Here is a 27,775-nt window from a genome sequence, read left to right as displayed (position 1 = left end):
AAACCTGAGTAACCACAGTCTCTTAGTCTTTCTTTCTGGTGAACATGTTTCATGAGCCAAGAAGCTAGTTTGGGTTGCAACTCAAACAACTGAGCAAGTGCTCTTTCTGGAGACCATCGCCGTTCTTGGGTATGCACTATGGGCGCTTTGTGTCTGTTCCCCCATCTCATCCAGGGAATGTTAGAACGACTCAAGGGTTAAGATTTAATACAATTAAGATTTAATACAAGCCTTTTTCAGGCTTCACCAAGGACATTTTTAAGTGAAATGGGTCTGTTTTCTTCTCTTTTGCCCCCAGTGTGTAGTGGTAAATGGTACTAGCACAAGTTGGTGCTCCACCTTGATTCAGCAACACTTTACCCACCACTTGCTTTGTCATCCATGCAAATATCAACACAATGAAAAGGGCAAATCACATTTCATTTCAGTAGTTTAATGAAAGTAGTTTTGACCATGTGGAATCCCTGAAAGAGCCTGAGGGACCAGGCTTTGAGAACCACTGCCCTCGACAAGTGTGGTGCCAGCCTGACGGGCACTTGGAGCTGTCTGTTCACTGTCGGCTCTGCCCCTTTGTATTTATGTGCTTCGTGGCCTGGTGATGTGGCCTGAGATTTTTTTTAAAGGGTTTATCATTCCCCCTTCACCTGTAATTTTATCTCCCCTAATATCATAGTGAGTGTGCAAGGTATGATGAATGTCTTCACTTTAAGAAAAAAGAGACCAAACCTATATATATGTACGTCTATATATAGATATAGATACATACAGGCTAGCTTGGCTTGCTGCAGATGAACAAATGAAACAGTCTGTTAGGGATCCCTGGGTGGCGCAGCGGTTTGGCGCCTGCCTTTGGCCCAGGGCGCGATCCTGGAGACTCCGGATCGAATCCCACGTCGGGCTCCCTGCATGGAGCCTGCTTCTCCCTCTGCCTGTGTCTCTGCCTCTCTCTCTCTCTGTGACTATCATGAATAAATAAATAAAACCTTAAAAAAATTATTTAAAAAAAAAAAAGAAAAAAAAAAGAAACAGTCTGTTATGGTTTCGCAAATTAGAATATCACAGACTCTCTTCTTATTTAATGCCCCTGTGTTAAAATGTTAATAAAAGACAGTGAATGAATCAAGTAACCGCGTTATATTTTAAGAGGATGGAGTGTTCAGCGGTGGCACATCAGCCACCCAGGCAGGCTGTTGGTAAGACGGGCTCTGAGTTCTAATGAAAACTCGGTCCGCCTGGTGGGGCCTTCTTTCCTACTTCCTTTTCACTGAGTTGTTCTTTCTAACTGCAGATGAGGCTGATTGGCCATCTTCATAGTAGAGTTGGAGCTTTTAATTATCTCTGGCAGCCCGAGAAGAGGCGATAAGCAACACAGCCATCAACACTTGAACAACACGTGTCGGCGCTGATTAGCGCGGCTGGTTAGAGCGAGGACTAATGAGGCCGAGGTCACGGACGCGGCCCGGCAGCCCAGGTAGCCCGGCCACCCTGCAAACTGCAGTCCCCGCCCAGGCAGCTGCCTCGCAGATGCTCATGGCCTTCTGGAAGGGGGCCAGGGAGCCACCAGCCAGCAGTCAGCACGGACTCCTTTTGTTTAAAAACCAAACAAAATAAAAAACAGGTTCTCTAATGTACCACCCCCTGTGATCCCTCTCTAGGAATATCAGACTTAATTATTCAAATTTAATTTGTTAGCCATTTGGTGGTTAATTTTTAAAAAACCTAATGATTTATTAGCATTTTTATAACAAGCAACATTTAATATCTATTAGAGTTCAAATGGATCAACTATTTAATTTCTTAATGAAATGAATCAGAAAAGTATTACTTGGAAGAAACTCCACACTGAGCGTGTTCTCAGCATGTTTTGTGACCTCGATTCCTTCGTACTATTGGAGGAGTCAGAAACGGAGGGGAGCAGGGAGCGGATTCAGGGTCCCCACCTGACCTCCCCCAGGGGAAAGCACTGGCTTCTGAGAGGGAAGCAGGGGCTGGGGAAGGGCATGGTGCAGATCCCACAGTCCAATGCCCAGGTCTCCGTGTCGGATCACCTCCCTGTACCACATCCCCGGGATGCTGACCGTGCGTGGCAGGCTGGCCCCACGTCACACCCAGGGCAGGTGGAAGGTCCAGTCTGCCTTCCAGCAAAGTGCCGTGCAGAAGTACACATGCGCACGAATCCAGCCCTGTGCTGCCTGGCATATTTTGATGGAGCCACTACTAATATAGTTTTTAAGCTTTTATTTATTTATTCATGAGAGACACAGAGAGAGGCAAAGGGAGAAGCAGGCTCCCTGTGGGGAGCCCGATGCGGGACTCGATCCCAGGACCCTGGGGTCACACCCTGGGCCGAAGGCAGGTACTAAACTGAGCCACCCAGGTGTCCTGGGCTCTTTATCAAACCCAGGGGCACCCTGATTTCAGAGAAGCTGGGGCCTTCTCACTGGGTGCTAGAGGAGTGGCTACAGGAAGGACTGGCTGTGGGGTGGGCCTCCCCCAGCACGGGACACTCGGGTTAAGCTGGTCCCCTGCGGTGTAGGTAGGGGGGTGCAGGGCGCCCAGGCCAAGCAGGTGGAAGCCTGGGCTCCCCGGGTTTGCAGCCTGGATGTGGGTCTCGAGGCCAGAGCAGATGAGAAGCGTGGGAGCCCAGTTTAATTGAGGAAAGGATTAGTTGTTTCAGCCCCAGTGGCGGTGCCGGCAAACTGGGTGCTTCGGGCCCTCAAGGTGCTGCGGCCGGTTAGGGAGTCAGCTGGAACCTCGGGCGCAGGCAGCCCCATTCCCTGCCATCCGATGTACTGCCAACTTGCTTTAGAGCCATCACTCGGCTCAACTGGGGTGATGTTTCCATTTAGAGCCCTGCTCAGTCAGGACTCTGAAGAGGCTCATTGTCTAGGAGTGGGCGTCCTGCCTGTCCTCTCTTGGACACCACGGTGACACCACTCACCGGCCAAGTGAGTTGTTAGTCCCTGGACTAGGGTTGGCAGGGTTCCACTGTCTCAGGAATGGCAGCAGGGTTTGCACGGAAGATCCTGGGCTCTTAAAATGCAAGCTCGGCGCCTCCACATCAGGAGCCCAGGTGCTGTTTGCGAGTTGCATTGGTGGGTGGGCAGCATGGTGCAGCTGACCCCGGAGAATGTTAGAGCCCCCGGAGGATGTTAGAGACCCTGGAGAATATTAGAGTTTACAGTCAGCTGGTCTTGTGGTTTTTCTCTGTGGATGAGGGGTGTGCAGTTAAGGGGCTTACACAGGCTTCCACAGCCTGAGAGGTAGAATCGGGACCAGAACACAGGCGTCCCGCCTTGGAGGCCAGTGCCCCGACGGGGTCACAGGGCTAAGTACCGTGGGGTGAAGCTGGGTCTGCAGCTCAAGCGGGCATGAGGGCACCACACTGTGGCTTTCCACCACGGGGGAGATCCAGCCTCCTCTCTACCCTCCTGTTCTGGATGCTCCAACCTTGCTGTTTCATTTCTTTTTCTTTTCTATTTTTTAAAAGATGTTATTTAATTGAGAGTGAGAGAGTAAGTGAGAGCACACCATGGTGGAGAAGGAGAGGCAGAGGGAGAGGGAGAGGGAGAAGCAGAACCCTGCTGTGGGGCTCCATCCCAGGACCCCGGGGTCATGACCTGAGCCAAAGGCACCGACTGAGCCACCAGGTCTCCCAGCTGCTTTGTTTCTTGAGCACTTTTTCTCAGGTAGGTCAAGGCTACTGCACTTAATATTTCTCCTTCCTGGACGGGAGCTCCCTCCCTGGCCCTTCCCATCTCCACACTTCTCTAGATCCTCCTCCTCCGAGAGGCCTACCTTGACTCCCTGCCCTCCCAGCAGCCCCTGGGCCCCGGTCTCTATTAGGACACCCAGTTGCCTTCCACCGTCACTATTCTGTTTATGTTTTTGTTTTCTCCTTGTCTCCCCCCAAGATGGGAGCCAAGTCTCTCTTATGCTCTGTTGACTCCCTAGTGCCAAGAGCAGGCACTAGGTGCCTGGGTGGGGAGCAGTTCTGAATAGGTATTATATGACTAATGGAGTGAAGGGATGAACTTGCCTCTGGAAGTCTTGGTCAGACCCGCTCTCTGTAATTCAGGCAGACTCTCTTTTCCACCTGTAAGGGCTGAGGGGAAAAACCACAGTGGGAGGGGTGGTGTAAATGGATTCTGCTTGTCACATACAATGTGTTTCCCAGAGAGGCATTTGTGATTCCACCCTCGGTGGCTGCTTGGCGTCCGCTTGGCATCGTGCAGCTCCTGGGAGTACCGTCCTATGGTTTCTCTATGAAGGATGCCCCTGCCGTGTTCCTCAGAGGCTTTCTTATCTTAGAGCAGGGCTGATTGTGGTCAGGCCAGTTACAGCAGAGCCAGACTGACGTTCTGGACCCTGGCCTGTGATCCTGTCCTGGAGTGGGACAGCTGGGGGTGGTAGGTGGTGGGGGGGACAGGTCAGCTACAGCTTTGGAGACAGGGCCAGCCCCAGAGTCAGAATCAGGTAGTAAGTGAGGGCTCCCAGTCATTGGGTTTCAGTAATGATGGATGGGAAGGAGAGCCATGGTAACGTGATCGCCAGGACTGAGAGTGGGCAGGGTAAACCCCCAACTTCTTGGGGCCCAGAGCTGGGTCTGGTCCCAAGGTAGCAGGGTAGAGACACCTGCCAGGGTGTCATGGAGCTGCCGCTCAGGGGAAAGAAACCAGCAGGGCTTGGACTCGGGACCCAGGAAGTCCCAGGAAGGCACGGAGAGAGCTGACCACGACTGAGAACTATACAGAGAAAACAAAACAAAACAAAAAACAGATCATCTAGTAACTTAAATACAATCATTTCCCACTTAACGAACATTTATTTCCTTGCATTGTTTTGGAACAGTGTGTCAGAAGAATACATACCCCCTCTTCTTTTTGCAATTAAAAATCTTTTGCACAATGACACAGAAGAAAGGTTTTGTAAGTCAGCCCTCTGCTCCAGTCTCCCGGTGTGTGGCCTCTCAGGCAGAACTAGAGTTCACTGCGTCCTATCAATGCTCCCTCCCTTCCTTCGGATTTGAGCAAGGACACATGAGGCCAAACATATCAGAGACTCTCAGTGGCAAGTCTCATGAAAATTGGTCCAAAGTGATTTTAAATTTGCCTGGTGTCAGGGCTTCAGGGGGAGGGAGGCATGAATATATGGAGCACGGCTGATTTTCAGGGCCGCGAAACTATTCCGTGGCATAATGTGGGACACATGTCATTATACATACGTCACAGCACATGGCACGTACAACACAGAGTGAACCCTGACGCAACCTCTAGGCTTCAGTTCATACTAACGTATCAGTATTCGATCATCAGTTGTAACAGATGCACCACACTAATGCAAGATGTTAATAATAGAATTTCTGGGGGTGTGGGGTAGAAAACTCAGGGGAGAATGTGGGAACTTCCTGTAAACTTAAAACTGCTCTAAAAACTAAAGTCTGCTAATTAAAAAAAAAGAAAAGAAAAGAAAAATCTGAAAAAAAAAATGTGGCTGGTGCCACAGTGAGCAATTTGAGCCAGAAGCTGCTCAGAAAAGTTCAGAGGGGTGGGAGAGAAACCCACATGCTCCTCACTTTGCTACTTTTTATTGTTAGGGAGGACGCAGGTTTAGATGAAGTTTGCTCAGGTGAGAAAGCCTCCATATTTTTGCAGGATGGCAGTCATCATGAGTTATGACTCTTCCAAGGGGGATAAGGTTTACAAATGTCTGAAAAGAAATCCCCAAATCACCAAAATAAATATCAGGGTCACCAGAAATTCTATTTTCTTTTTGTCTGTTGGGATCTGTTTGTCCCTGGGTATGAAATAGATAAAAGTTAGACAAGTCTAACCTTTCTAGTATATTTAGAAGAGGATCTTGCAGTTGAGATCATTTGAGGAAAATCTTGGGAGAGGAAAGCCTAGTGCTTGGTGAAATTCAGCAGAAGGGCTTGGTGGTGAAACAAGCTAAGGGTGGTGGGTAGTTTTGAGGCTGAGAAAGAAATGGAAAAAAAAAAAAAAGAGGTATTCTTGAAGGCCAGAAGGAGGGCAAAATGAAGACATTTGGAGGGAGAGGAGTCTTGGAAAGTAAGAAGCCAGGACAACGCTGATCAGAGTGTAGGGAGCTAGGTGTCAAGGACAGGAAATCTTAGGAGAAGAGAGTGGCCAGTTTTTTAGGAGGAGCTGGATGGGGCAGATGGACCCACCTGGGTGCTGCTGTAATGTCTGATGTGTGTCCTCGATACAGGAGAGCCATGTGCAATGGGCAAGAAATGGAATCCACCCAAGAGGCCATCTACAAATAAACAAAGTGTAAAATATTCTGCATATATACATACATATATAGTGGAATATTATTCAGCCCTAAAAAAGGAAGGCTATCCTGATGCACGTTACAATGTGGATGAACCTCGGGAGTATTTGGCTAAGTGAAGCAAGCCAGTCACCAGGAGACACACACCGTATGATTGCCCTTATACAAGGTCTCTTAAAATCCATAGCGACAGGAAGTAGAAAGTGGTTACCAGGGACTGCGGGGGGTGGGGGGAGAATCAGGAGCTGTTAAATAGAGAATTTCGGTTTTCCAAGATGAAAAGGTTCTGGAGATGGGAGTCAGGGTTGTGAGCGTACCACTGACCTACATGCTCGGAAATGATTAAGATGATAAAGTATGTTATGTGTGTTTTATCACAATAAAGAACAAAAACAAAACCAGCCACCCTCCTCCATGTGTGGTCACCGGGGCCACAGAGAGGGTGAAATGTCTCCCCAGTTTGGGTGAAGTTCTGAGCTGCCCGCTCCCCCATTTATCACCCTGCCTCCCCCCAGCCTGGCTCTGTCTTTCTCATCAATCACTCACTCCCGGGACACCCCCGCCCCCAACTCAGGAATTCAGAGAAGCACACGTTCAGCATCTTGCTTCACGCCTGGTTCCTCCAGAGGCCACTGCTCTGAGTGCCTCGGACTGTGTCAGCCGCACCTCTCCTGCTTCACGCAGCTTCCTAGGCCCCGAGGTGCAGGCACCTGCTGTGAACCCCCCTCCTCCACCACCCCCACCCCGGGGCCTTCCGCCCAGGGCTTGGCCAGATGTCTCGCTCTCGGGGCGAACCTACAATCGTAGCGTGGCCGTGCACGGAACCCGGGCGGCTCGGGACCCCACGTTCCAGAGAATTCCAGGCAGAGCAGCATTTCTATTATCACTTAGTAATTGGAGTTTTGCAGGCTCAGAATTACTGCTAATGGAAGGCAAATGGGCTAAGAATCAAGAAATAAGCACTTGAACAGCCAGCGCCACTCAGTAAAGCGAAGAGGCTATTATGCCACTTTATGTGGATAGAGATCATCATTTGTCGAAAGACTTGCAGAAACCTCACCAGCCTGTAGAGGTGACACCCCACCCGACCTTTTTTTTTTTTCAAGATTTTATTTATTTATTCATGAGAGACACAGAGAGAGAGAGGCAGAGACACAGGCAGAGGAAGAAGCAGGCTCCATGCAGGGAGCCCGACGTGGGACTCGATCCCGGGACTCCAGGATCACGCCCTGGGCCGAGGGCAGGCACCAAACCGCTGCGCCACCCGGCCATTCCAGCTGAGCCACCAGGCGTCCCCCACCCGGCCCTCCCTGGCAGGAGCACCAAGTGGCCGCCCAGTAGGAAACCCCGTCCCTAACACGATTGCTGCCCCCAGGTCCGGGCTCTCCTCCTTGGCAGGAGGTTTAGAGACGGAGATTTCATTTTGCCTTTGCTTTCTCTCTGGCACCCAAAGTGCAGAGAAGCTCCCAGAACCCAAAGCACTTCCACATGCCCGCCGCTCCCCCCCCCGCCCGCCCCCGACTTGCTCAGCCTTGTCGCCGGCCACGGCCCAGAGATCAGGAGGTGACAGGCCCGGGATGGGGCTGCTGTGGGCCAGAAGCCCAGGACGGTGGCTCTCCACTCAAGGAGAGCCAAGTGGCTGGAAAGAGTGACGGTTCCCGGGGTTTGCTGACCCCCGGTCCCCAAGCTACTCTTGACCTTTCTCCTCGGTGGGGGAGTGCCAGCAGTCATACATTTACATGAGGGGCCCTGTCTCCGTAGATCACGCGCCCCCCTTCCCGGTGGCTAAAAGGCAATTTAATATGCAGGAGCTCTGCTCGAACAGCATTAGGTTATGACATGAGGAAATGGAAAAAAGCCCTTCAGGTGTCCTCGGGAGAGAGTGTACCAAGGCCAAGGTGGCCAAGGACAGAGGGGCGGGCCGCGGTCCCTGGGCTCGGCGACGGTGGGGAGAAACTGAGCCAGCTTCGCTGTTTGCAAAAGCCTGTCGAGACTCCCACGAGCTCTCGTGTCCAAGCTGGTGTGAGGGCTGGTGGATGGATGCTGGGGGCATCGGCAGGCGGCCTCGGGGAGGGGACAGAGGGAGCGCCGCCTCTGCCACCTGGCCCCTCGCAGAGCGGCCTCCGCTCACGGGCGACTCCCTCACTTAGCCATTAAATGTCACCAGCCCGTTCGCACTGGGGAGAGAATCTACATCGAGCAGTAAAAAAAGTGATGGAATGGAAGAAGTTGTGAAATGACATTTTTTTTTTTTTTCCTCCAGCAGGTTTGTCCTATCTCCTGCATGGAGGAAAATTGCTTTCTGTAAATCTTGGTCCAACAGAACAAAACACCTATATCTTTCCAGTTGGGGAGACAGCCATTCTCATCGGCATAATGAAGGTATTGTAAGCTGTGACTTTTACAAAGTCTGAGGGAAACCAATCTGCAATCTTGACAGATATGATCTTTCCGGGATGCACTGTTCGTTTACGGCGGCGAGAGACCTCAATTAATTTATGAGTGAGGACAGCAGGATGTGACCCCTTGTGTGTAGTCTAGGTGGAGCTGTCCCTGTCTGAATTTATGTTCTGGTAATTTAAAAAGATTTATATTAAGCTTTTCTTTCATTTTGAGAGTAGATTAAAATTCTAATGGAAACCATTTGTATGCATTTGTTGAATTGAATAGTATTTATGGCTGTGTTAAAAAAAATGCTGCAAAATTCTGCCGATAATAAAGTCAGTGAAGCAGGAATAAGTGTAAAAACAGGAAGGAAAGACTCAGTAGAAACCATACTGTATTATACAAGTGTAATGAGGGAGAGAAGCCGAGCAGAACGGGGCCGGGATTAGGCCCCCGAATGGGATAGTTTTCCTTATTTAGTGTAAGGTTTTTATAGTCCTTTTATGACTTAAAACCAAATTCAAATTTCGAAATAAGCCAGATCGGTCCTCGTGGATGCCATGGCCATTTGACCTTTCCCATCATTCTTGAGCCCCAGCCAGTGTCCGCTACCCGTGGGCAGGAAAGAAAAAAATCTCAGCAGTATCGCAGAAAAGATGCTGATCCCAGGCAAAGACGACGTGTCACGCGGGAGGCCAGAGGGGAGCAAGTCAGGCACACATCTGAGCACAGGTGCAGGTGGAGAGGGGGCCCTGGCACGAGCTGGGCAGGACCAGGGACGTCCTAGTGCGAGGACCTGTCACTGTCCCCCAGCCCCACACGATTCATTGCCGTGGCCACTTGACCAGAGCCTGGACTGGAGAGTCGCTGAGGTCACGTCCACTGCTAAGGGCAAGGCGTGCGGGCCTCGGCTCTGTCGGTGGCCTTCCGCCGGCCGCCGGGGCAGGAGTGCCAATGACACTGTGATCCTGGCACCCTCTCCCGAAGAGCACGGCGTCCCCGCAAAGGCAGCCGGAGGGGGCTCTCCAGGAGGCACCAGGAGCCCCTCACCTGCAGGAAGGGCAGAGAAACCCGGCCTCCTGCCGACATCCAACACCAAGCAGGAGGGTTACAGCGCTAAGGGAGGGGGAAAGGGAAATTTCCTGAGAGCCCGCACCGCCCTCTTCCCGGCTCGTTTATTGTCCCAGTGGTAAGCGCGTCCCTGCCCGCGCTGCACGATGTCATAAAGTGCCTTCCGATGCATTAGGACAGAATTGTGCACTAGCAGATTTTACAGATGCAAAGCGGTGTTGCTGTCAACGGAAGCCTGCATGGAGAATCAGGAGTGTCTTTAGAAAGTCCTGACTTGGGACGCCTAAGTGGCTCAGTCGTTGAGCGTCTGCGTCTGGCTCAGGTCATAATCCTGGGGTCCTGGGATCGAGTCCCGCATCGGGCTCCTTGCAGAGAGCCTGCTTCTCCCTCTGCCTCTGCCTCTGCCTCTCTCTGTGTCTCTCATGAATAAGTAAATACAGTCTTTAAAAAAAAAAAAAGAAAGAAAAGAAAGTCCTGACTTTTCTCAAAATGACACCAAAGCTGGAAATGTGGGAGTTCTGGCCTACATGCTTTGGGAGGCAAAGAGCATCCCCGTGCTGCCCAGAGCACAGGCCCTCCCGGCCGCCCGAGTCTCATCAGCCCCGGAGCCTGGCCCTGGTGCCCTGTTTAGTGTGTGTCCTGTTCATGAGGCCAGGAATTGGGTCTCTCTGGTCACCTGTGCAGCCTCGGCATCTAGCACGGTTCCTGGCACACAGGCGGTGCTCAATACAGACTTGTTGGGCTAAACAAATATGTTCTAGGCCCCGTGGCAGATAGAACATGAGACAAGGCTCACAAGCCAGAGGCTTAGGCCAGGGCGGGAAGTGCCTGCACTCAGCTTAGATCCTCAACTTAAGTTCAAGTGACTGGTCACAAGTTTTCAAAATGTACTTTTCTGTTAGCTGCTCTCCACCTCAAATATTACTGCACAGCTTTATATAATTTAACAGAATTCCTTCAAGTTGGGACGCCTGGGTGGCTCAGTGTGGAGCATCTGCCTCAGGCTCAGCCAGTGATCCCAGAGTCCTGGGATCGAGTCCCGCGTCAGGCTCCCCACAGGGAGCCTGCTTCTCCCTCTGCCTGTGTCTCTGCCTTTCTCTGTGTCTCTCATGAATAAAAAAATAAAATCTTAAAAAAAAAAAAAAAAAAGGAACCCCTTCAAGCCAATCGCCGGAAGTTTTACATACTTCATCCTCATTGGATTCCCAAATTAGTCCTCGAAGGCAGGTGACATCGTCATCTCATCCACAGATGAGAAGAGAGCTGAGGGGAAGTGTAATAACTTGCGCAGTGCCGTGGACTGCTAAGGAGGGGAGGCAAAATCGGGGTTCACAATTGACTGTAAGCCTGGTTCTCTCTCATTTCTTCACCTGCTTCACAACTACTTACTGAACACCTGTGCCTGGCACAGTGCTCAATGGAGTGAGGGTCACAGTGCACTGACTCTGCCCCAGAGAAGCTCATAAACTCTTAGGGAAAGCCCACTTGTACGCAGAAATGATCCCCCAGGATGCCACGCGTTATCATAGTGAGACATGGAAACACTGTTGGCCACACTCACCCACAGGGGAAGAGGTCGATGGAGTCAGGGTTTTTAGAAGAAGGATCCTTGAACTAATTCTCAGAAAATGAATGGCTTTAGCCAGGACAACCACAGGAATGCCAAGGGCAGTAGGGTCTTCACTCAAATATCATCTTATCAGTGAGGCTGTGCCCGACACCCCCCTATAAAGAGCAAACTCACTACCTTTTGTCCACAGCACTTTCAGCCTTTTATTTAGCTATTTTTAAAGATTTTATTTATTTATTTGACAGAGAGAGAGAGAGCACAAGCAGGGGGGTGGCAGGCAGGGAGAGAAGCAGGCTCCCCACCAAGCAGAGAACCCAACACAGGGCTCAATCCCAGGACCCCGAGATCATGACCTGAGCTCAAGGCAGATACTTAACTTCCTGAGCCACCCAGGGGCCCCTCAGCCTTTTATTTTATTTTTTTACGCAGCATTCAACACATACGACAAACCACATGTGGTAAACTGAGTGCTGGTCCCCAAAAATGTTCATGTTCTAATCCTTGGAAGCTGTGACTATTTTAGCTCATATGACGAAACAGACTTTGGGGATGTGATTAAGTTAAGGATCTTGGATGGGGAGATTATCCTGGATTATTTGGGTGTGCTTGATGCAATCCCAAGAATCCTTGTCAGATGGACACAGATAAACAGATGTTCAAAGACAAGAGAAGATGCTTCCAAACTGGCTTTGGAATAGGAGGAAACCACTAGGACATGGGAGGCCCCAGTTGCTACTAGATGCTTAAAAAAAAAAAAAAAAAAAAAAAAAGCAAGGATATGGACTCCTGCCTGCGCCCTCCAGAAGGAACCAGTCCTGCTGGCATCTTGATTTTAGTCTATTCTTTTAAAGATTTTATTTATTATTTATTTGAGAAAGAGAGAGAGCATGAGCAGGAGAGGTGCAGAGAGGGAGGGAGAGAATCTCAAGCAGATTCCACACTGAGTGAGGAGCCTAATATGGGGCTCGATCTCATGACCCTAAGATCAACCTGAGCAGAAACCAAGAGTCAGATGTGTAACCGACTGAGCCACCCAGGCGCCCCTCGATTTTAGTCTTGTAAGACTTGCTTTGGACTTCTGACCTCCAGAACTGTCAAACAATAACATTTGTGTTGTTGGAGGCTGCTAAGTTTATGGTGATTTGTTATAGCAGCAGTAGGAAGCTAACACAGTGTGTGTTTGTTACCTGTCTGCTGCCACTGGAAATGAACTCCATGAGGCCAGGACCTTCTTTATTGTCTTCATATATTCTTTTTTAAAAAAAGATTTTATTTATTTATTTTAGGGGGGGGCACATGCTAGCAGGGAGAGGGGTAGAGGAAGAGAGAAAAATCTTAAGCCGACTCCATGCTGAGCATGGAATCTGATGCGGGACTCAATTTCACGACCCCAAGATCATTAGCTGAGTTGAAATCAAGAGTCAGACGCTTGACCAACGGAGCCACTGGGCGCCCCTTCACCTTGTGTTCTTGGTGTCTGGTGCAAGAATGAACCTCCATAAGTGTTTGTGGAATGAACAAAGACACAGAGGCAGTGCAGGAAGAGGAGCCAATGGGGTGGGGTTGAGGGGGGAAGACCCTGAGCTGGGCAAGGTCATGGTGTGCTCTGCAGTGGTGGATGAGCTGAAGTGGAGAAGGGGGGTGCTTGGAGACCTTGGAAGAGCTAATTCTGTAGCATTTACTCTGCAGGGGAAGAACTGGTGATGGGTTTTGTATAGAATGAGAGCACAATCCTATTTGCTTATTGCTTTTTAAGTAATTTTTGAAGTGATTTTCCTTGTTTATCGTTAATAATTGGAAATGTATAGAGACATGGACAAAAAAATAAAAATCACTCAATCTCATTTCCTAGAGATAGCCATTGTTAACATTTTGGTGGGTATGTGTATGTGTGTTTCTGTCTTCAAAACTGAGATTATACTTTATACACTATTTTGGAACTGGCTTTTTTCCTTTAATGTGAATTTCTCTGTGTCACTATTCTTCTAAAAATATGGTATTTAATGACCACATAGTATTTTATCATGCAGCCATAACTAAATTTATTTAACAGCTTTCCCCTAACCGGACAATTCTTTTATTTCCCCAATATTTTATTATTAAAAGTAGCAATAGTAGTGCCTGGCATATAGTGAGCATTCGACATTTTGGTTGAATAGATGGGTGAATGAATGGTTCTGAGAACACTGTCATGCATAAACCTACAGATCGCTGATCGTTTCTTTAGGAAAAAGATTCTTGCAAGTGAAAGTGTTGGATCAGAGGTTGTATTTTTTTTTTAATGGCTCTCAATACATATGGCCAAATTACCTTTCAAAAAGGTTATAAAAATTACAACCCCACTAGTAATATGTGAATGCATAACTTCACTGCGTTGATGGGGGTATTGTAATTTTTTAAACCCTTGCTTGCATGTTAGAAAAGTTTCCACAGGGACAGGAAGGTAGTAGTTAGGGGGTCTTGTGAAGTTCAGGCAGATAATGGTAAGAACCTCAACATCCGCCATGGAGGTCTATCAGCAAGGAGACAGATCTGAGCTCTCAGTAGGACACAGAATCAATAGGACTTGAGTGCAGAAGGTTGAAAGGATGTTGGAATGAGCCTCGGGTTTCTGCCTCAGGTACAGTATTGGTTGAGATTCTTTGTTGCCAGTGACAAGAAACAGCTCTGATTTAGTTAACAAGGCTTATTGTAAGGCTGCAGAGCAAACCACAGAGTCAGAGCTGAGGTTCCAGGCTCCCAAAACCCCGGGATCCCAGCACCATTCAGGAATCCAAGAGGAAGAAAAGAATGGACGACCCCTCCTTGGGACAGCACCCTCAGGGAGGGTCAGTTTTTGTGTTACATTGCCGAAGATTCCAATTCCATGGAGAAGGGTTAATCTGGTCTACTTTGGGTCAACGATCCGTCCAGTGGCCAGAGGCAGGGGGACCCCTTCTTGGACAGTCCTACCAGGAGACAGAGGGGTCTACAGTGCTACCAGCAGAAGGCATTTGAATGAATGCAGGCATGGAAAAACTCATGCTGACCTCTCCGTATGGGTGTGCATTCATGGCAGCTGGCCAGAGCTAACCACAACTCTGCTTCCAACGGTTAGCAGTTCCTGCTCATGTTTCAGTCTCTCATTGAACACAGGCATAGCTCCCCTCCATGACGATGAGAGGGGCAGAGAGAGAGAAATCCCCCTTCTTGACCTCATTGAGATCCTGGCTCCAATCTTTCGCCCTGTGCCCTCCGGCTGCCAGCTAGCAGCCTTTCCTGAACCCCAGTGTGGCAGTCTGTCAGCTGACCGCCAGTATTTCATGCTTCCTCTGTCACACCACAAGGCTGTTTCTGAGAAGTGAGGAGATATTTGGTAACAAGATACAAGGAGCCTGGGACACTGAATGACCGACCGCACGGGGAAGCTGGCTGCCGACCAGCAGCATCCGCATTAAACCGTTCATGTGAGTGAGAAGTAAATGTTGAGAATGTCATAACATTGAAATGTTGGATTTTATTGTTACTACTGCTAATTAATAACCTCATAAACACCTCTGGATACTTGTTTAACAAAGGGCTGAGAAGAATTAAATGAGCAATGGGTGAAAGAGGAGAATGATTCTTAAAAACATGGGAAATAATCCAGCAGTTCTACTTCTGGGTAAGTACCCAAGAGAAACGAGAACATGTGTCCACACAAAAACATGTGCATGAATGTTGGTAGAGTATTATACAAATAGCCCCCAAATGGAAACAACTCAGTGTCCATCAACTGAGGAATGGATAAATAAAATGTGGTCTCCCTATATAATACTATTCAGCAATAAAAAGAAATTAAGTATTGATCCGTGCTCTAATATGGATAAACCCTGAAAACACTATGCTAAGTGAAAGAAGCCAGTCACAGAAGACCATATATTGTAGGAGTCCATTTATATGAATGTCCCAAATAGGCAAATCTACAAACAGAACTAGATTAGTGGTTGCGGGGTGGGGGTAGGGGGGATGAGGGTGGGGGCCAGGCTGGGAGGCAATGGGGAGTGACTGCTGATGGGATGGAGTCCTCTTTGAAGTCATGAAGTAGTGATGAAAATGTTTGAAACCAGATGCCAGGGATGTGTGTCCCTACTCTGTGAATATACGACAAGGCACTGAATTGTCCACTTTAAATAGGTGAGTTGTGTGGTATGCTGCTCTAGCTCGCTAAAGCTCCCACTCTTGTAAAAAGAGAGGGAAACCTAGAGAATCACCGCTCAAGGAGGCTGCGATGAGAAGAAACAACTCACCTGACAGCTCGTCTCCTGCCCAGCAGCCCAAGTCTCTCCCAGGACAAAAGAGAGTCCAGCGCCAGTGTCCAGAGGACAGCGGAGCCACCTTGCAGCTCCCTGTGAGTAAGCCCAGTGCTCGCTTCACACAGAGGGGGAAGACTCTGGTTCCCACTGGGGAGCAAAGCTTTGTTTCCAAATTATTGTATGAATGTGAAGATCAAAGATGAGCTGACCAAAGGCCAGTCCCAAAAGGGTTCAAGGGGCCTGTCGATCTTTGCTGGCAAACGTATTGCAAATAAAACACCACCACCAGGGACACTTGGGAAGGAGCGGCAATGGGGAGGATGAGCTGGGCTGGGTGACATCCAGGGCGCTGTGCTGGCTCACAGACGTGTGTAACCAGGTTAGGGACGGCGGAGCTGAGAGCAATAGAGACATGCGCCCGTCGGAGGCTCTGAAGGGCAAAGCCATTCAGAAAAGCATAAAGTGGGATCCCTGGGTGGCACAGCGGTTTGGTGCCTGCCTTTGGCCCAGGGCGCGATCCTGGAGACCCGGGATCGAATCCCACGTCGGGCTCCCGGTGCATGGAGCCTGCTTCTCCCTCTGCCTGTGTCTCTGCCTCTCTCTCTCTCATTCTCTTTGTGTGTGACTATCATAAATAGATAAAAATTAAAAAAAAAAAAAGCATAAGGTGCTCTCCGCAGTGAGCTATTACTGGGATGCGTGAACGTTATTTTCATTTGAATGGAAAGAGAAAAATAAACAAACAGAAAGAAGCCAAAAGGCTTTTCAAGTATTTTACCGTGAATTTGTACTCTGAAAGGAAAGTAAGAAAACTGAATTCATATAGGGCTGATTAAAAACATAACATTGTTTGCCAACAGAGATCAAAACCTGGCAAAAGTGTGGTGCCTTAATCTGGGGTGGGGGCTCTGCTTGCCCCAGTCAACAAATCGGGGGGCTCTTAGGTCCTCCGCTGTCAAGCTTGTAGCCCGGAGCCTCGGCTTCCCTCCTGGGCGGCCTGCCCACCCTGGTCTCTGAAGCCCAGGGGAGGACCCTGCTCACGACAGGCTTGTTGAAGGGAATTCTGCTCCTTGGCGTTAGAAGTCTTCAGGTTCTCCCTAAGCCCTGACTGAGTCTAAACAAGGAGACCAGAAAAATTTCTGGCAGGAGCGAGAGGCATGCAGCATTGATAGGGAATTTCAAGTTTTCTTTCTTTCTTTCTTTTTTTTTTTTTTAAGATTTTACTTATTTATTCATGAGAGATACAGAGAGAGAGAGAGAGGCAGAGACATCGGAATTTCAAGTTTGATGAAAGAGAAGGAAAAGACTGGCTTTGTTCTAAAAAGCACATCATTTTTATTAATTTTGTAGTCTTTTCTCCTGAGGAAACATTTCCTGCTGCCTTTCTTGGGGAAGAATTCGTCTATTTTATCATGAAAGAAGGAAAGAGCCCAAGATAGATGGGCCTTCCCATCCCCCTGCAATCTGGCAGGTCAGCAATATTCTGTAGATGAGGAGACTGGGACATGGAAATGTTTATTTGCTCTCCCTGGGCCCCAAGTCGAATGCAGCTCTAACTTCCACGTTGTCTTCCCATAGCTCCCCACGGCCTCCCAAGAAAAACGGCCTCCCCTTGTCCCCTTTTGTCCAGAAAACATGAGTGTCCTTGTTTCCTCTGGATGGGAAATGGTGAGAATAAAATACTATGTTCTAGTGGGTTGTGCATGCTGCTGCCTACACTGAGCAATTTTTAAATTTTACATTTTATTTTATTTTATTTTATTTTATTTTATTTTATTTATTTATTTTAGTAATCTCACACTCAACGTGGGGCTCAGACTCACAACCCCAGAGACCCAGAGTCGCACACTCTTTCGACAGCCAGTAAGGCGCTCCTTCACTGAATCATTTTAATCCAGTTTCTCAGTGTCAGGCATTCTGACTTCCAGAGGCTCTTATTTCTGGCTTATTTTCTGGTGCTTTGAGTTAGGAGTGAGATTGGTGTCTGTCTTCAGTGGTGATCTCAGACACTGAGCCCAGCAAGAGCTGGAGGGAAGCTCTGGAATGGATTCAAACTCAACTTTTGCCATCCTGGGTCCTTGCTGGGAGGGAACACTGTGTGGAACTTGAGATTTTTGCAGGAAACCAGGGGCGTTGAGATTGTTTTTCTCCAGTGGCTTTTCCAGGGCTTGAGTCTGTGTTAGGGGAATACCGGCTGCTGTGTGTTTAGGCACCAGGTTTTTTGTTTTGTTTTGTTTTGTTTTTTGTTTTTTGTTTTTGTTTTTTTGAGCTGGTCCCTTTGTTAAATGCAGGAAAGGCTTCCGGTTCACTGAGACCCAGTGTGACCCGCAGGTCTCTTGGGGTCTTTTATGGTCCTGCCCTCACACCGTTTGTCCAGTGTGGGTGCTTATTTGCTCCTCCCTAAGCCACTGTAGCCTACTGTCATCATAAATACTTCAAAGGTTTTTTGGGAGGAGTGCCTGGGTGGCTCAGTCAGTTAAGCATCTGCCTTCAGCTCAGGTCATGATCCCAGGGTCCTAGGATCGAGCCTCTCATCGGGCTCCCTGCTCAGAGGGGAGTCTGCATCTCCCTCTGCCCCTCCCCTCTCTCTCTCTGAAATAAAAAAAATGAAATCTTTTTAAAAAGTTGTATCTTTTTTTCTTTTTTGGAGCATTGTTTTAAAGCAGAGGCTCTTAAACTTTTGGGGGGGTTGCCCAAGGCACTCCTCTCGCCACCTGTGGACCCTTTTCCAGAATAATATTTTTAAATTCATGAAATAAAATACATGGGATTGCAATGGAAACCAGTTATGCTGATAGACAGTCATCAAAATATTTTTTGCAACACTTTTGTGATAGAGTAAATACTGTTTTTTAATTAATGAGTTAGAAAAGATTTAGCACAGGTTTAAAAACCACCATAATTTTGAAGTGGTGCTAAGGAGAAATAAAATTTCGAGATATTTGCAGCAACTTGCAACGGAATATGAACGGATCTGTGATTTCTGTTGGGAACAAAGCACAGGAACTGCCAATGCTATTGTGGTTCACAGCCCACTTTAAAGTGAAGGGAAATGGTAAGTTGCAGCCAGAGGTTAGTGACAATAAAGGGTGTTTTCCTACCCACGTTGAGGGGTTCCACTGAATTCACGGATCTCCTTTCAGGAAAGGGAAAGCCTAACTTTTTTTCCCCTTGAGATTTTTTTTTTAGGGAAACTAATTGATTATTGTTCTTGTGTTGGGGGTTTGGGTTTTTTGGTTTTGTTTTTTAAATTCTTTTAGTTTCTCAATCACTTTGATTTCATCCTCTGTGCAGTCTCAGAATTCCTTCCTCAGTTGTTTAAATTTCTTCCGTTAAAAAAAGGATCTTTGGGGATCCTCGGGTGGCTCAGCGGTTTGGCGCCTGCCTTTGGCCCAGGGCGTGATCCTGGAGGCCCAGGATTGAGTCCCACATCGGGCTCCTGGCATGGAACCTGCTTCTCCAGAACTCTGCCTGTGTCTCTCTCTCTGTCTGTCATGAATAAATAAATAAAATCTTAAAAAAAAAAAGATCTTTCATTAATATGTAATTGATATTGTATTGGTTTCAGATACACAGCATCATGATTTGATATTTATATACCTTTCCTTTCCTTTTTTTCTTTCCTTTTCTTTCTTTTTAAAGCCTTTTGCTTGTCTCTGTAAACACAATAGGAAATCCAAAAAAAAAAAGCCTTAGAAATATGCAAGAGGCAGAAGATGGAAGAGAGGTGCGTGTTAGATAAATCTCTCAGTAACAGGGTGTCCTGCGGTATCTGTGCATCTCTCCTGGGCTTTCTGCTGTGTGTGGTTTCTCCTTGTCACAGAAACCTGGGGTGTGGGGTCCTCCTGCCCCCTCGCACCCCCCGCCTGGGAAATCAGGCAGTGGCCTCAACCTTTTTTGCTATATAGCCCCTAAAATAATTTTGAAACCCTATGTAATCTCTTTTTTTGGGATACACATTTTTAGATAAACAGCTCCAAATTTTAATGATACATTTAAATCCTTCTGAAAGATTTCTTTTCCTGCATATTGTATATTATCTACCTGGCTTAAAGACCTATTTTGTTAAAACCTTGGAGTTGCAAGTTTTAGCTCATGCAGTTCATGTAACCGAATGACAAGGCAGTAGATGGTATAGATGGTAGGGGAGACAGGTGGTGGGTGGAAGTGTGGGGCTGTGCCAGGGGTCCTTGCCCTGGGTGGGTGGGGGGCTCTGTTCCCTTCAGAGTCTGTCTAAAGCTCTCCTTGCCATGCCCTCGAGGTGTCCTCGGGAACAGTGTATTCTACGATTGTCCCCTTTTATGGTGTCCCAGAGGTGTTTACGTTCCAGGGCCATCCAGAGTAAGGCCTTCCTTTTGCTTGCAGAGAGGACAATTTTGTGAGCAGAAGAAGGGGTGATGTGGACAGAGCCTGGGGCCCATCAGGTTTAGGAAGTTGAGGACCTAGAAATGGATCCCCCTAAAGCAATCCATGTCCACTGAGAAGACTGTGGGCTTTGGGTTCTTTGAAGACTCACGAAATAAAGGAAGGAAGGGCTTAGTCCTGCTTTGGTTGACCTCTTTATAGCAATCATGATGCAAGCCCTGTGCACCTCTTCATCACTGGGGACCTACTACATTGTGGCTGTTCAGGGAAACCAAGGGCCAGCATCTGCCCTGCCCGCTGAGTCTGCAAAACCAGACGCAGTGGCCCGAGCAGGCCTGTGGGAAGGAGCGAGGCTGGTGGGGGGACACGGTGAGACCCGACGTGCAGGATGAGCAAACCAGAAGGGAGAAGGTGAAGATGGGGATCTGAGAGGCCACCTTGGGTGGAGGCACCCACAGGGGCGAGGGGCAGCGGCCGGAGAGCCAACACTAACATCGTGTGCTGCAAAGAGATGGGAAGGCAGATCTAGACAGCTGCCTGCGTGGCAAGGAAACAGAAATATCGAGGCCACACACTAACATTAGTGGCAAGTCTTGAATTATGATCCAGACATCTTAGCTGGAAGGCCAGGGCCGTGACCTCTCTACATGAGAAGTACTATTTGTTCTAGTGCATTTTGATTTCAAGGCCTTTAGTCACTGTCAATTAATGAAGCCTCTAAAGATGCATGAGCACAAGGTGGAATTATCTCCAACTGGGGGGAGGGTGGGGGTGGGAGGGAGTCAGGGTCTAACGAAACAATGCAGTCTCAGATTGGCTCCCATTTGGGGCGTCGGGGAGCCCTGGATTTCTGCCTCTGGGTGGGCGACAGCAGCCACACCTTCTTACCCCCTTCTCAGGTCCTGCCCCGTGGGGTTACCAGGAGCAGTCCAGCCACCACGAGAGCCTGCGGCCCACCACCTGCCCTTGAGCCCAGGCGGCTGCAGCGCTTTTGTTCTTGCATTTGCTTTTCTTTCCTGGACTTGGCACAACAAAGCCGGTCCCAGGAGGGGAACTCTTTCCCAGGAGGTGGCTAAGCTTTTTGGCTTTAGTTTTAAATAACGACTTGCTTTGCCTTCCCCCCCGCCCCCCCCCCCCTTACAAAGATAAGCGAAAATCCCACAGGTGGTATTAGCTCTTGCCAAAAGGACAAGAGTGCCCAGGTCTGGCAGAGAAGGCAGGGGGGGGAGCTGACCAATGGCAGTTACAGCCCGGGAAGCTGCCCGGGTCTGAGCCTCCGGTCCAGGGCACCAAGGCCCCCAGGGAGGCTGGGGGTGGTCAGCGGGGAACCGCTAGGAAGGGACCCGGAGCCTTGCTTGAACAGAGCCTCTCCAGAGCATGAGCAGCAGCAGTGGCTCTTGCCATTTTGTCTCATAAAGGCTGTCAGCTGGTGCGCAGCGTGGGCCTCCTTTAATTTCTGGTTTGCTGGAGCAGCTGCCTCTTGGATGCGAGCGAGGCTAAGAGCAACCCAACTCCTGGTGGCTGTGCCCGCCCGCATGTGGCAGGCAGAGCCACGCTCTGCCAGAAGCCAGTGGTTGGCTTGGGGGCCTGGTGAGGAGGCCTCCTTTTAGCCAGAGAGATGCATTTTTCTCCGTGTGCCTTCCAAGTTGCAGGAGGGCAGGCCTGCCTTGTGGTGGCAGCCTGGCTGAGGTGGGCCACCTGCAGCGTCCTAATGGGGCTGGGGCGACAGGCCTGTGGCAGGCGTGAGCCAGGGGTGGGAAGAGAGACGGATGGCAGGCACTCCTGCCTCTTGCCTGCCCTCGGCCAGTCACTGCCATGTGCTCGCAAATGGCCCTCTCCCCCCTGCTCCCCGGGAGACAGCAGGTCCTGAAATAAAATATTCTATCAATCTCCCTTATACGCCATTCTCCTCGCTAATCCTTAAGACTTAGACAACTACCTCACAGCCCGCGATGCAGACTATGTGCTCAATAACCATCCTTGAACAAATTAGCAAATTAAAATAAATGGCGTTGTAGAATCAACATGCTGGCCTTGGACTCAGTGTCCCAGAAAATAAGGGCAACGTCTTTTTAATACGCTTTGTGAGCCCCTGGCACACCAGAATAGGGATTTTTTTTAATATGTTTTGATGATGATTGTTCATACTGGGCCTGTGTTTTCTGATCTAAGGAATAATGGAATAGCGGAGCTTGGGAAATAAGAACTATGTGTATTCATAAGGAAAATTAGGACAGAAAATTTGAAGTCAGAGCATCCTGGAAAATACACTGGCCCAATACAATAGACCTCTCAACCTAGAAAGCTCCTAGAGGACATGTGATTTCTTTCTCTGTCCCAATTTATCCCTTTATATCAAAAAAGGTGAGCCGGAATATATTTTGGTTTCCTAGGGTTGCCATAACAAAGTACCAAGACAGACCGGCTTAAACAAAAGAAATGTATCGTCTCACAGCTCTGGAGGCCAGAAATCTGAGATCTAGGTTTTGGCAGGTTTGGTTTCTTCCGAGGGCTGTGAGGAAGGCACGTTCCAGGGCTCCCCCCCCCCCCCCCCCCCCCGCCCCGCTTCTGGTGAACTGCTGGCCGCCTGAGGTCTTCCGTGGCTTGTAGAAGCATCGCGGTGATCTCTGCCTTCATCTGCCCGTGGTGGTGTCCCTGCCTGCCTGGCTATGTTCAAATTTTCCCCTTTTATAGGGTCACTGGATGGGATTAAGGGGACCACCCCGCCCAGTTGGGCCGTATCTCAGCTTAGCTAATGACATCTGCCAAGACCCGATTTCCAGATTGAGTCACATTCCGAAGAAGTGGGCAGTAGGACTTCAGCATATGAATCTGCAGGGGAGGGGGGCTCAGTTCATCTCCTAACACAGCATTTCCACAGCTTAGAGAAGGGAGAGCGAGAGAGACATCTGAGAGCAGCTGCAGGTGAGGGGTGGTGGGGAGCTAGGGGGGAACAGGAGGGAGGAGGGCAACGAGGGCGGCACGGTGGCAGGAGGACAGGGCAGAGGCAGCAGGCAGGCTCAGGGCAGGGGGTTTGTCCCAGGGCTGCCTGCCTCCTTATGTCCTTCCTCCCTCCCTCCCTCCCTCCCTCTCTTTCTTTCTTTCTTTCTTTCTTTCTTTCTTTCTTTCTTTCTTTCTTTCTTTCTTTCCTTCTTTCTTTCTTTCTCTTTCTTTCTTTCTTTCCTGAGCCCCTGCTGTTTGCCAGGCAACATACCAGATGGGGAGCAGGAAGTCCATTTCCTCAATAAGCTTCTAATTTAGCTCATGTATGTGACTTTTACATTAGTTGAAATTGAATACAACCAAAAATCCAGTTCCTCGTTCTCACGGAGCCTATTTCAAGTGTGGGCAGTGCAGACACAGAGCATTCCCAGTGGCACAGAAGGTTCTCCTGGATGGGGAGGGCCCGGAGGGGGGCAGGGGGTTCCAGGCAGGAGGAGGCTTCCAATCCATCCACAGCCCCACTGCTCAGGGCACATTTAGGGGCAGGATTGTGGCTGGAAGAAGGCTAGAAATATGTGGGAAGGAGCAGGAAGCAGGTTCTAGGTGGGGCCACAGCCAGCTGGGAAGGGCAGAAGCAGGAGTGAGCTCTCGGGGTTTAGACTACGGTGAGGAAACCAGGGTAGCCTGACAACGCTCGAGGTGGGGAGTAACAGGCCACAAGGCCCAGGGGCAGGTCGGGCGATCTTGGAGAAGAGTTTACTCTGTCCTCATTATCGGTGATGCTCTGGGCACGTCCCCAGAACCTCTAGTTTCGGAGACACTGGCCCAAAGCAGCGCACGTGGGGGATGATGGGCACTGGCAGGCGGTGGTTCCCCCTGGCTTGGGAGATCCACGGTCTAGACCCCACACTCTGCCAGGCTGGAAGGGGCCGTGAGGCCTCTCCTTGTGCACCTGCAAATGCCTCCAAATTGGCCAGGTTCTGAAGACAGGAGTAGAAGTCAACGTAATCTAGTTAAGTAAGACAGATGTTTGATGAATAATAAGGTGTCTTTCAGTAATAACATGGATAACATGCTTTTCAGGACTGGATACAAGCTATTTTATGCATCCCCAGGTGGGAGACAGCACCGCAGACAAACCTCGGGGACTCCTGGGTCTCAGAAGCAGGATGAGATCGCCGGTGCCACCCCAGTACTGACGGAGGCATCACCGGGGAGTAATCCGCGGGTGCAAAGACACAGCGGAGGTCAGCCTGGGTGACAGGGCTTCACGCCGCGCTTGGCTCTCTGAATTTTAAGAGCAATAAAGTGAAGCCACAGCAAATCAAAAGCAGAAATGAGCAAAGGTTACAAAGGAGTTGGAAGTTGTTTCCCTTGTCAAAGAGGCCTAGAAGAACAGGGCCCCGTTCTCCTGCTCTGGAGAAGCTCTGACAAGAACGGAGACCCTTCAGCTCCGCAGAGGACCCAGGAGGCTGTGGCGAGCTCCTGCTTGAGCAGGTACGTCGGGGGAGGACCGTGGAAGATTGCTAACATTTTAATTAATGATTGGACTTGGCACAACAAGTGGAAGTTGGGGCTGCAGGCCACCCAGGGGCAGCACCATGTCTGGCTTATGTATTTCCAAGTCCACGGATTATCAGAGGTTCCCTTGAGATGCCCTCTGTTTTCGTTACCAGCACTTGGCACTAACATCCTATCCCTGGCCACCTGGGGGGACAGCAAGCCTCTCCTCCATAGGTGAGGTTTGCTTGCAGGTTGGGGAAGCTCAGTCAGCACCCCTCCTGTCCCCTCTCCGCCCTGGACTCCCTCCACCGGGGCCCAGGCCGGTGGGGAAATTTGGGAAGCGTGGACCGGAACCCATTCAACCCAGCTTTGTCCTTCTTGCTCTTGGGAGCACCACCTGCAGGGGGCTGGTGCTCTCCGTCATGCTCCAAGGGGCCAGCTCTTCCCCTCCCCGGGGGCATGGGAGGGCTGATCAGTCGTGGGGGTCAGGATTAGGAAGCCCTCCGGCTCTAATCCCTAGCCCATCCACACTGAGAAGGATAGGTTAGCCTCCAAGGCCCTCCCCACTGTTTCCTATCAGATGACTCAGAAGTCGGGCAAGAGAGAGGAACGGGGTCTGAGGCCCCCCAGGACTGCAGCAGCCTGGCTGCCGCAGCACCACAGCCGTCTCTCCACTTTTGCGCCCCCAAATCCGTTCTCACTGCTTGCGGGAGCTTTCCATGATACACCTCAGATAATGCTCCTCCTTACCTGAAATCCTGCCCTGCACCTCCTCTGCGGGACCCCAGGACCTGGCCTTGCTTTCCTGCCCAGACCCAGGTCCCTCTCCGCCTTGCCCTCGCCGCTCCCGCCATGTGAATCCCAAGCTTGATAGGGATGCAGCAGTATGTTCCCACTGTCTGGAATGTTCTTTGTGACAAGCTAGCCTCCCCAGAGAGCCTTGGGTCATCTCCTGCTCTAACTAGTTCCTGCCCCCACCCTTGCACGCCCCCCTTTTGTTCTCTCGAGAGCCCGCATCACTGATGACATCATCACATGGATTCCCGGGCCTCCCCGTGTCACTGAGATGGGGGGCCTTCCCAGTTGAGCAGGGATCTGGTCCCCTCCAGCCCCTCTGCAGCCCCAGCGCCTGGCACACAGTAGTCACTCAATAAATGCCCGTGCGGTGAAGGAAGGGAAGCTGTCGGGGGGCTGCAGGATTCTCGGTCCAGGCTGGTCCTACCCTGCTCACCGCTCACGAGTGGGCGTCCTCGTGCTTGGCGCTCACCCCGATCCTTCAGTTCACTTGGTCTCTAACCAAGGAGGCTTCACTCTCGGCCTTGGGAGAGTCTTGGAAAGGCCAGAGGTCCTCTGAGAGGAGCCTCCTGCTTCTTGGGAAATGCGTGTTCCCGGCGGGCCTGGTGGCACCTTTCCCGGCCCTGCTTCTCCCCAAGTTGTAGGCCTAGGGTGGGGGGCCCCCGCGTGCCTCAACTGGGCCAATAAGGTAACAAACGAAGGGCCAATAAGGTAACAAACGAAGCAGCGCCCGCGCGTTGACTTTGCGGCTGCCGGGGTGGCGGGGGAGGGGGGGGAGGGATTCTGGAGCTTTCCTTTTTCTTGGGCCTCCCCGACTTTAGCAACATAAAGAGTAAAACAAATCGCACACACAAATCACGGCCCCAGCCCTGCCAAGAGCCGCGATTTTAAATGCGGAGATTCCAGCCGGAGCCAACGGAGCAGGAGGGAGCCGCGCTCGCTGGGCCCGCAGCACCGGGGGCCCCTTATCACCCTCGGAGAGCGTATTATTTTAATGTTAAACACACTAAATTGCAAGCTAGTAAAGTCGCATTCAGGCTTGCCCCCCTCCGGGCGTCCGGTGACAGGCGTCGTGCATTAATAAGTTTTCCCTCATTGTGAGTTTTCTCTGCAGCCCGGGTGAATCCCGAGGCCCATTCCACAGCCTTTATCTCCTTTGGTACCTTTCGCCGAACCATGCAGTAAAGTCTCCTTTTTAAAGTACAATGCGTTTCCCCCAACCCTATTCTTCTGGGGCTTTTATGACTCACAATTGACAAAGGCCTCCCTAATGGAAATGCAAATTTCCTACCTGTCACAGACGGAGAACGCTTTCTGAAAACACCGGCTGGCGGCCGAAGGCACATTAGCATCTGCGTGCTACGGGCTGAGGCTGCTTCCGACGAGCCGGGGGATGAGGATGTTGATTTGGTGCTGGGACAGGAATCCGGTAGCCGCGTAGCCGCGGTTGGCTCTCTCCCGTCAGCCTGGACGATTCCCTGGGAATTTTGAACCTTGTTACCCCTTTGGGTTCCGCACCTATGAGATTATTCTGGTTCAAAGAACCCAGCGCTGCTTTTATAAGGTTTTTGATCTGGGCACCAAGAAAGAGGGGGTGTCCTGGGCCCCCCCTGCTGCTTTGCCCAGTGAGACTCCGCAGAAGTCCAGCTGATGGGTGGCTTCCGAGGGGCTGGTCACTTTTGAAGGAGACTCACCACTTTCTGGCCTCCTGCTCCTCGCCACCCAATCTCTGTTTTCTCCTACTGTTATTACTTTACAGTGTGTGTGTGTGTGTGTGTGTGTGTGTGTGTGTGTGAACAGCAAGTGAAACAGGGTCTTGGCCTGGGATTTTAGTGGCGAGCAGGCCGGGGAAGCCGCCTGTACTACTTTGCCAGGGCTGTTGTAACAAAGCAACCGCAGACGTGGTCTCATCGTTCTGGAAGCCGGGAGTGAAAACACTAAAGTGTCCTCAGTGCCGGTTTCTTCTGAGGGCCGTGAGGGCAGGGTCCGCTCCAGGCTTTTCTCTGGCTTGTACAGGACCATCTCCTCCTTGTGTCTTCACATCACCTTCCCTCTGGGTGTGTCTCTGTGTCCAAATGTCCTCTTCCTATAAGGACACAGTCATGTCAGGTCAGGGCCTGGCTCGATGACCTCATTTTAAGCAGATTACCTCTGGAAAGACCCCACCTCCACAGAAGGTCACATTTTGAGGTACGGGAGGGAGGGTGGGGGATAGGACTTCAGCACAGGAATTGAGGGCAGCGGGGGAAGCACACTCTGACCCACCTAAGGCCGCCCGGCTGGAAGGGGCTGGGCCCCTGGTCAGCCGAGCTCTGCTGGAAGGAGATGGGACACCAGTGGGCCATCCCCTGCCCTTGGCCCCCTGCTCCCTGTCACTGCAGCCTGCCAGCCAAGTGACTGAAGCTTTCCAAGGACCCCGTTATAGGCTTTTCCTCAGTGGCCCCGCGGAAGCTCTCCTGTTCAGCCCAACATTTCAATTACTTTTAAAATGCCCCCGATCACGAAGACCCCCGCCGCAGAGAGCCCGACCAAAGCGACTTTCCCTGCAGAGGGCCGTGCCCCGGGAAGGCTCGCT

General features: G+C 50.3%; 1 long non-coding RNA gene across 1 annotated transcript; it reads left to right on the top strand.

The window, feature by feature from the left end:
- Positions 1-1,016: 1,016 nt before the first annotated feature.
- LOC144284287 (uncharacterized) lies at positions 1,017-27,390 on the top strand. The gene is made up of 6 exons (XR_013352644.1): positions 1,017-1,471; positions 3,491-3,689; positions 8,558-14,766; positions 14,878-14,963; positions 15,476-15,689; positions 24,018-27,390. It is a non-coding gene; the product is annotated as an uncharacterized LOC144284287 (long non-coding RNA).
- Positions 27,391-27,775: the final 385 nt, after the last annotated feature.

This window comes from Canis aureus, chromosome 15 (assembly GCF_053574225.1).
Source record: "Canis aureus isolate CA01 chromosome 15, VMU_Caureus_v.1.0, whole genome shotgun sequence".
Taxonomy (NCBI): domain Eukaryota; kingdom Metazoa; phylum Chordata; class Mammalia; order Carnivora; family Canidae; genus Canis; species Canis aureus.
This window is presented reverse-complemented; position numbering and strand designations above follow the sequence as displayed.